This window comes from Phasianus colchicus, chromosome 6 (assembly GCF_987193195.1).
Source record: "Phasianus colchicus chromosome 6, bPhaCol1.hap1.1, whole genome shotgun sequence".
In the NCBI taxonomy this organism is placed as follows: domain Eukaryota; kingdom Metazoa; phylum Chordata; class Aves; order Galliformes; family Phasianidae; genus Phasianus; species Phasianus colchicus.
The window spans coordinates 10640027-10649814 of NC_143441.1; positions in this window are offsets into that span (position 1 = coordinate 10640027).

The following is a 9788-nucleotide window of genomic DNA, read 5'->3' on the forward strand; positions in this document are numbered from 1 at the left end:
AAAAAGGAACTTCAAGAATAGTAAAGACACCCATGGGCTGCCCTGGGGGTGAGGGGCTGGGGAATGCCTTTTGATGTGTGTTGCCATTCAACACATGTTGCACAGGAGTGCTAAGAGGACGTGGTGAGGAGCTGAGAGCCTATACCTCTAGCTGATGTGCAAACAGTTTGTATGAACAGGCAGTCAAAATGACTGCAGTTGGGTGGTATGGCACCTCTTCATCACCTTAAGGGAGGCACTGAAGCCAAGAAAAGTTTGTTGTGGCTCCTGCTAAGGAAAGCCAGCCCTCCTACCTCCTCCTGGCTGGCTTAACCTGCCTCACATCTACACCCAGCACACAGGAGCTACATGCAGCATGCTGACTTGCCCCTTCTGAGCTCTTAGTGCTGCCTCCTGCCCTGATGACTGCTAGCACAGCACAGCACGGCATGATAAACCTCGGAGAAATGTATGCTGTTCACTGCAGTGCTTTCCGCCCCACTCCCTTCCCTCTTCCCCTGCCAGCAATTGCAGCCAGCACCTCCCTTCCTGAGGCTAAAGGAAAACTATTTTTACAGCCCTGCTTAGCTTGACCTACTACAAACATTCCCAGGGAGGCAAAGCTTTTCCTTGACTGGTCTCCAGTGATCCAAAGGGGTCATGCAGCTGTTACCCTTCAACACCAGGGGATTCGTGCAGGCAGCAGTGGAAGCCATTCTTCTCACATCTCCTCACTAGCATGGCTTCAGGTGCTGACACTCACCCTCAAGCACAATCTGTGTTCTCTCTCCAGACACCCTCCTTCACTGTGTGCAGTTCTGGGCACCACAATAGAAGAAGGACACAAAACAATTAGAGAACAACCAAAGAAGGGCTATGAAGATGGTGATGGGTCTGGAGAGCAGATATGCGGGTATAAGGATCAGCTGCGGTCCCTGTGCTTGCTCAGCGCAGAGCGGAGGAGCTGAGGGGAGGCATCATGGCGGCTGCAGTTCCTCACAGGGAGCGGAGGGGCAGCGCTGAGCTCTGCTCTGTGTGACAGCGACCGGACACAAGAGAATGGAGCTGTGTCAGGGGAAAGTCAGGTTGAGGGTTAGGGACAGGTTCTGCACCAGAGGGCAGTGGGCATGGAACAGGCTCCTCAGAGCAGTGATTGTGACCCCAAGTGCCACAGTTCAAGGAGTGTTTGGACAGCGCTATCAGACACTGGGGTTGGATTCTGGGTGGTCCTGTGTGGAGCCAGGGGTTGGACTCCATGGTCTTTGTGGGTCTGTTCCAACTTGGGATATTCGGTGATTTTTCTCCACAGGTTGGTTTCTCGTACTGCTTGGAAACTAAGGAGTCAGACCCGTAGTCTTTGCTCACATCTTTGGGGTGTATCACCACCACATAAGTGACTCAGGTGAGAGTCAAGGAGCAACTGCATCCTGGAATTTGCAGAACCAACTGTTCAGGTTATTTTTTCAGTGCTTCACAGCTCCACTGGTAGCTTGGATGTTGGCCAGGTCTGGTGGGAAAACACAGTTGCCAATGCTGATGCTGAAGCAGGAGCAGAGATGTGCCAAAAAAGCCAGGCCCAGCTGAGAGGCATTGAATGGCATAAAAATATAACTCAAAGCTTGTAAGAGGGATTGCATATTCTAGATCCAATTCCTTTCACCTTATTCAAGTAAGAAGACCCATTAAAATGAAAAGAACTGGCTGTGCGTGTGCATGCATTTTCCTTTTTTGATCAACTACCTCTTTGCTGATACGCCTAGTAGACTGTTTGAAATCCCTATAAATGTTAGATGTCCATGATAAAAGACAGTGCCCTTATTTGGCCCGTGGCCATTTTTCATGTTTATTTGCTTATTTATTTCAGTTAAGTGCAACACACCAGTTGATGTGCAACATCCGTGTGCTGCAATACAGCTCTAGGTTGCCTTGGCAACCGGTGGAAAGGGTTTTGAAGAGCCAGAAAGGCCCATGATAATGAAAACAAGCATTCAGGGGGCCTCTTCTCCAGGTGGGTGAGAAGAGGCTCCCCGCTGGGCTCCCTCGCCCAGCCTGCTTTCATATAGTCAGTTGCTTTAAACAAAAACTACAAAAAACAACAATAAAAGCCCATCACCCAACCCCTTCTGCTTTTTTCCATGCTAAATCACAACTACTGATTAAAAGTTCTGAGACAGTTCTTTGAAGCCTTTCATTAATAGGTTTCCTTTAGGAATCCAAATTAGATGGTCAATGTGTTTTCCTTCAAAAAAGAGAGGAAGAGAGGAAGAGAGGAAGAGAGGAAGAGAGGAAGAGAGGAAGGAAGGAAGGAAGGAAGGAAGGAAGGGAGGGAGGGAGGGAGGGAGGGAGGGAGGGACAAAGGAAGGAACAAAGGAAGGAACAAAGGAAGGAAGGGAGGGAGGAAGGAGGGAAGGAAGGAAGGAACAAAGGAAGGAAGGAAGGAAGGAATGAAGGAATTAAGGAAGGAAGGAAAGAAGGAAGGAAAAAAGAAAAAAGGAAGGAAAAAAGGAAGAAAAAAAGGAAGAAAAAAAGGAAGAATTTTCTATTATGGAAATGTTAGTTGCTGTTGTTGCTGCTGCTGGATTTTACATGTTTAATCTCCCACATGTACATCTGTACCAGATGGCACTGCCTGTAAGATATGAGATAATCTCTGTACATCATCTTCACCGTGCTGATGCTGATGCCCAAGCCACAGCCACACTGCAGGCTGTAACTTTCATTCAGACATGCTGGAAACCATGAGTTCATCACGGCTCCTGTGGGACAGGGCTCAGCCTACCTGTGCTCAGCACCCACAGCTCTCACTGTAAGCTGCAGATGAAAGTAGGGAGAGGGTGAGTTAATGACAGGGCTTGTCGGTGCAAGGTTGTGATACTGTGTGCTAGGAGAGCTCTCTCCTCTTGAGGAAGTGGGTCTTTGGAAAGGCATCCGGGCACCCCTGGTCATGTAGCTGAACTTCAGTTCTCCTTATCCTCATTGTATGAGAGAAGGGCTACTTCAACCTACTTCAACAAAGGCGTTGTTCCTTGTTGAAGTTAATGTTGAATGAGACAAGGAAGGGGAGGACAGCATCTGATCTCTTTTATTGGTCAGCTCTGTGCCAACAACACTAAGTGCAAACACAACAATGTTAAATCACCTGACCATCACTAGGACTGGAAAAAAAAAAAAAAAAAAAAAGAGAAAGAAATGTGTGTTTGAACATCATGGTTTTTTTTTTTACCTCCTTTTTCAAGTCTTCAGGAGGACATTACTCACCTCCAAGGTATACATAAATGGTGAAGGTCAGTGCTCACTCTGAAACATCCTAACAAAAACACATATTTCTTTTTGGCAGCCGGAGCACTTTACTAGTCTTCACCTCATAGCTGGGGCAAGAAGAGTTTCATGTTGTTCTACTTCTTACAATCTTTATTTCATTTCTCTTCCTTTGCCTAGCCTGTACTCACATCAGCTCATATTCCCACTTAGTGTTTCTCTAGAAATTCTGATCCCAGACAAACCCACTTTTCTTTACACCACCTTCTTCTGTCTGCTACCTCTGAGCATCTCTTTGCATCTCCTCTTTTTCTTGAGATTATGCTGCATATGAACAGTTGAGTTCACAGCACAAAGCCTGAATTTGAGGCAGAAAATTACAGAAAATAGAGGACAGAAACAGCAGCTGGGAATGAAGCAGGCACCTTTAATGATGATATATAAGCAAGAAAAAGGATGTCCAGAAAATTATCAAGGAGGCACCCACAGAATCCATGAAAGGTAGACGGAGGTAGATAACCAAATTCCCTGCCATGTGCAGCATCATTTCCATGCAGCTTGCACTGACATGGCAGGCAGTTCCTCCTCCAGAAGTTCTCTTCCACCTCCTCAGAAATGGAGGCAAGACAGACTGATGAAATATCACAAGTTCTGAAGAAAAGAAATTGGGATAGCTGTCCCTTTCAAAAAATCTAAAACCAACCCAGATCACGGGAGACTGGGGACAAAATTGTAAGAGTTGATGGCATAACTTTCAGTATTAAGCAAAATATATGTATATTTTTTGTGTGACTCTTCAGCACTCGTAGGTGACTCACTGCCAGAAAACTGACTCATGTTGAAAAAGCATTACAGAAAGACAAAGAAACTGTGTAATACACCGCCAGGCTTTCAGTCTGATAATACTCTCATGGAAGGAATATTTTACTCTGTCCCGAACTGCAGCAAAGCTTATCACCAAGAGCAGTGATGTACTGGTCAGTTTGTTAATCTAAGCAAAGGGGAGTGAAGCTGGAAATGTTTATAAGTGATTTGCCTCTGCTGAGGAAGGAGATAAGAATAACTATGACAACATTCCTAAAATATGTGTTGAATGTTTCATTTTAAAATGAAGCATACCAAAAAAGAAGGCAGCGCCTTAATGGGGAGTGGGAGACCTTGAGAGAACCCCACTCCTCATAGACACCTCCTCAGGGAAAAAGAATATTGCAGCTGAAATGTCTGTGACTAATTCTGAGGTACCTTAAGTCTTTGGATGGCAAAGGTGCCATAGGGATCCCTTCTGCAGGTAAGCTTTCAGAACTCTGACAAGAACATAAGAACTTCAGTTTCCTTGAAAAGAGAACTTACACCTGAGATTGCAGGCAACCGTGATTCAGTGCCAGTAAGTTAGAGTCTGTGATAAAATGTCTCCAAAGTGGGACGTTTCTGGAAACTTTTGTAATTCCCATCTGAGACGACTCTGAAATAGGCCAAGAAAATATCATCAAACCACACGGTCTGCCCACATGGGGAAGGCTGATAATCTATACAAAACTCTTGTCTCTTCAGTGCAGTTGCAGGAACTGCAGCACCAGCACTAATGTGAGGGCTAGCACAGCTCCAGCCAAACTCGGAATCCTCTGCCAGGCTGGGAAATGAGGCCACCAGCTGCTGCTCGTCTTGTTGGTAGGATGTGGAGCAGGGCTGACCCATCTACTGCCCTGCCAAATCAGTGGGAGCCCCTGAGTTGTTCCTGGTTTGGCTTACATTGCAGTGCTGCCCCACATGAATAACCCTGTGCTGTGCAGGCTTCCTCAGGGTCTTGGGTGAACAGCCAAGATCTGTGTTTACTTATTCGGGCATGGCAAAGACATCTAATTGCACCCACAGTGTATTTCAGCACAGAACTATTTAACATTTATGTTACAGAATCTAAAGCATGATTTGCTCCTTGTGGCTCCTAAAATCTGCAATAAGACAGCTGTTCTAGTGCTCTTACTTATTGCCATAGACCATGTCCTTAGATTGTACTAGTATATAAAACACAGAGGAAGGAGATAATGACTTCGATACGTCTCATTTGTACTCACCACCAAAATTATTTGAATGGATTTTCATCACTGATTATCATTATTGTTATTATTTAAGAATCCTTCTTCCATGCTCTTGCATCCAGAAATTTTTATGGAAGGCACCACAGACCTAATGGTATACAGCTTTTCTGGTGAGACCATCCTAGGTGTCTGATTCTTGATACATAAGTGGCAAGGTATTTGATTTGTGTCACATGTAACGTTTCTTCCAGCTACCTTACCACTAATGCTACGTAGTGGACAGGAGTCCTGTCTTATACTAAAGTAAGGAAGTTTGCTGGGGACATGCTAGGTCAGATACATCCTTCTGCAGAGACACAAAAATTACCACTAAAAGTCCTTTGAACTGGAGGAGAACTATCTTCCTCTAATGTTGAGATTTTTGGTGAAGGTACAATATATAGGTGTGTATCTGTGCATGTAAGATCCAGTGCAGAACTGGAGTTGCTGAGGTATTTTTGCGTTCTGGTTGGTGACTCAGTCCAGTAATGCCCTCCACCTAGAGAAGTTCTGAGGTAGCTTTATGCTTAATGGAAGTCCCATGGTATCTTACACATACTCCTTTTTTATAAGATTTCTTAATAGTTCCATATTGCTGGAGAAGAGCTGCAGCCACTGTAGTTACATGGTGAATTTCTTATACAATATAGGCAGTGGAATGGTACAAGCACTATTTAGTTATACCTCACAGCACTGATTTGCATTTGGTAAATTAATGCAAACTATGAGTTGCTTCTTATTCCTTTTGGCATAATTTGTTCTCCCAACAGGAAGGAGCAAGCCATGTGCTCAGTAAGTGTGGGGTGGAAGATGTGTTTGGCTATTGCAGAAGATGGATGATAATGAGTGGAAAGGATGTGATTTTGCTCTTCCCAGGTCTCACCTCATCCCTGTGACTGCCAGGCACTAGCTTGTACTCTTTTGATAGTAATATCTGTATTATCCAGCACAAGGTTTTAAAAAAATATCAGGAAAGAAGTCTTTCCCAAACTAAAGCACGGGCAGTAAATTAGATTAAATGAAATGAGTAGAAAGTTCATTTTCTCTCAGTACTAAAGGAAAACCATGTTCAGGTTTGAGAACTGGGCTTCAAGAAAGATGTGGGGGAAAGAAAGGAAAGAAGACAGTCATAATAATTAAAGGTCTTGAAAACATGACTTGTGTGGAAAAGCTGGAAAAAACACTACTGCACTGCTGTGACAGAATAAGAAGAAACGGAGTTAGACTGCAGCAAGGACACCTTAAGCTAGAACTGAAATCACTTTGTAAGAGCAGGCCTACAGAAAGTGCTGGAGCAGATTGCCTGGGCATGTGGTGGGGTCTTCTTCATGAAAGGTGCTGATGAGCAGTTTGGACAAACACACATCAGAAATGACACTGACGCAGTTAATCCAGCCTTGGAGAAGACACTCTGACTACAAACAATGCTGACTGTTCTCTGGAAAAGAGCTGAGAGATGTGCTAAAGCAAAAGCTATGATTTTAGTAATTTAGCCAGGAGTGAGCCTGAGCTGCTTACAGCCCAGCTGTCCTGGCCTTGGAAGCTCACTAGGTCCTGCATATGGTTTCTGTGTCAGCAGAAAGCCAACCTGGGTTTGTGGGATGCACTTTTCCCTACTGAAGGAGGGCATGGATGCTGGTGTCTTCTTGGCTGCTTTTTCTTCAGCAGGTAAGGTGGTTTTTTTTTCTGCAAGCTAATTGCATGCAATAGCTTGTGCTAAGGTATGCAACGATCATTGTCCATGGAAAGTATCTTCATTTAAACTAATAATGTGGAGCCTTGGTGTCAACTGACAATCATTTGTAATTACAGTTGGCCAATTCCCCACAGCTGAAGCAAGTCTAACCTGATCTGCACCATGGGAGTCAACAAGAGGGTAAGAAAATTCATTCACTTGATGAATTAATGGAGGGAATACTCCTCAGAGAATAACTCTAGGTGGACTGGGATGGGAAGGAGATCCCTTCTCCCTTCATCTCCATCCTCCCCATTCTCTTGTCCCTGAGGTATAGAGAAGAGTAACTCAAGGAAAACCAAACCTCAGGACAGCGACCACTCCTGCACCCTTCCCTGACCCTTGCCTCCCTTGGAGCCTCACTTCCCACATGAGCTCTGGGGTCACTGAGAGACGCACAAGAGCTAAGGTTTGTGGAATAGGAAAGGTATGAATATCCCACACTGATAAACTCTGCAAAATTCAATTTGATTGTTTTCCCACAAAGCACTTCTCAAGCACACGGCAAACTCTGAGGGGGTGACATGCCACAAGCAGAGTGATCCACATCCACAGTGTTCTACACCTGCTTCTCAGACTGGTCACACTGCCTGCTTTTAAATTTTCTCCTCACCACCCAGCGGCGTGCAGCTAAACTTAGCTCCCATCCACAATAGATCCCAGGTAGGCCACAGCAGCACTTATTTCAAAAGAAACACTGTTTCCTGTATAGACCGGTGCTCAAAATATCAACAGATGAAAATGAAATAAGTTACTCATTAATTCCTGGTCACCACATTATAAGGAAGTTACTGCAGCACCAGAAATATCCAGAAAAGAATTGAGAAGGTTAATTTGAAAATTAAGACATTAAGCCTGTGAGGCTAGAAAGAACTGGTTCGTATGGAGTAAAATAAAATAAAAAGAGAAAGAAATGAGTTTTCTTAAAAGAATACTAATTAAAGTATGTAAAAATCCTAATGGCTAATTTCAGCCTTGGTTCATACTTTCATTCCGTCACAGATAAGCAAAATGGAAATAAAGTAAAAAGAAATTGAGGGCAATGTCAAGAAGCATTTCCTTACACAAGCAGTAATTGGAGAGTGAGGTGACCAGTGAGGCAATGTCACAAGACAAAAACATTAGAGTAATTAAAAGAGCACTTAAATGCAATACAAGGAGAAAGGACGAATGAACTTTGTCACCAGTTTCTCAGCCCCTCACTCAGCCCACCTCTTGTGGGCTCATTTGGCCCACCACAAACACATTGGTGTGAACTGCTCCACGCCCTGCCACAAAACTCAGGAGAGTAGAAATGTCTCTTATGGGCTGTGGTTTCCAATTGCATTGGAAATGCTAATATCTATGTGATGGAATTGAAGTGAATCATGTTTCATTTGTACACAAATAGACTTCTGAAATGCAAACCCATGGCTAGAAGAGGACATCATCATAAGCCATTTTACCAAAGGGAGCTCAGCCAGCCCCAGCCCTGCCACCAGGGAGAAGGAATGAAGTACCCTTTCCAGCCCCAGCCTACACCATTCATTATTGCTGAATCACCAGCAATGAGGAAGCCATCAACTTCAGGAGCAGACTAACAGCACGTTCATGATCCTCCTGACTGACGCTTTCAGCTCTTCCCCAAAGCAGAGAGACTTGCCCTGCCTGGGTGCTCTGGAGGATGTCCCTCCTGCCCCCATGCACACACTGCTCTGAGCAGTGATGCACAAAAGGCTTTTGGAAAATACAGGCTAGCTCCCAGCTGTTTTCTCTCCTCTGCTACCCTGCATACTGCTCCAACTCAGATCCTGCCACCTTTGCTCCTGCTGAAGCCAATACATGTTGCACTTGTACTGTGCACAGCTGCTTGCTTCTGAGTTCTTCCAATCACAAGGATTCAATGGCTGCAGCATGGAAACCAAGGGAACATTTATCACTGGTGAAAGACGGCAAGAATTTTCTAAATCAGAATTTCATACAGTAAAACTTTTGTTACTGGAGCAGATCTATAATAATAACACCACTGTTTCAGTATTTTTATACCAGCACTGCTAGGAAGAGCAGCTCTTCTAATACAAATGCTGTCATTTAGAATTGCTGCAATGGTAGAAATCTTAAATTAACCACTGTCCTTTCTACAAAATACAGCACCACCTGCTTGAACAGAGAGCTGATAAAACACTATTTTTTTTTTCCCCGATGTGTCACTTTAAATTACCCAGCTCTAGAAAGGAAATGGAAGTACATAAAAGTCAGGGCTTGTTTCTGAAATGGCTTCACCCATATCTTCCCCTTCCAAACACAATGTGCTGAGTAAGGGGCAGAGATAGGCTGAACAGACTATTCAGACAGAATTATTTCAAAATGACAAATTTTCATGTCAAAACTGCATGCAGAACCACAATTAGGGTGTCTTTTCAATTCAGGTCCATAATATGCCCCCAGCTGCACAACATGTCTGTGAATCACAGCTCTAGGAAAGGGACTTTCAGCACAATGAAGTTCTCCTATTAAAGCAGCAGACAAAAGTTCATCTGCAATATGGCATGTATCAGTTTCCTTGGTCGTTGCCAATATAGCTGGCCAATGTAGCTAAATCAGTCTGTTTTAGTTTTCTTCATTATGCTTTGTTTTCTTTTGTGAGGTAGGGACGTGCTGCTGTTTCAGCATTAGGTGAGAAATTAGGGAATAAACGTATCATCGGCTTGCTGGGAGTTCCTGCTCCCAGGATGAATGTGCCTTGGACAGGCAGCCCACCT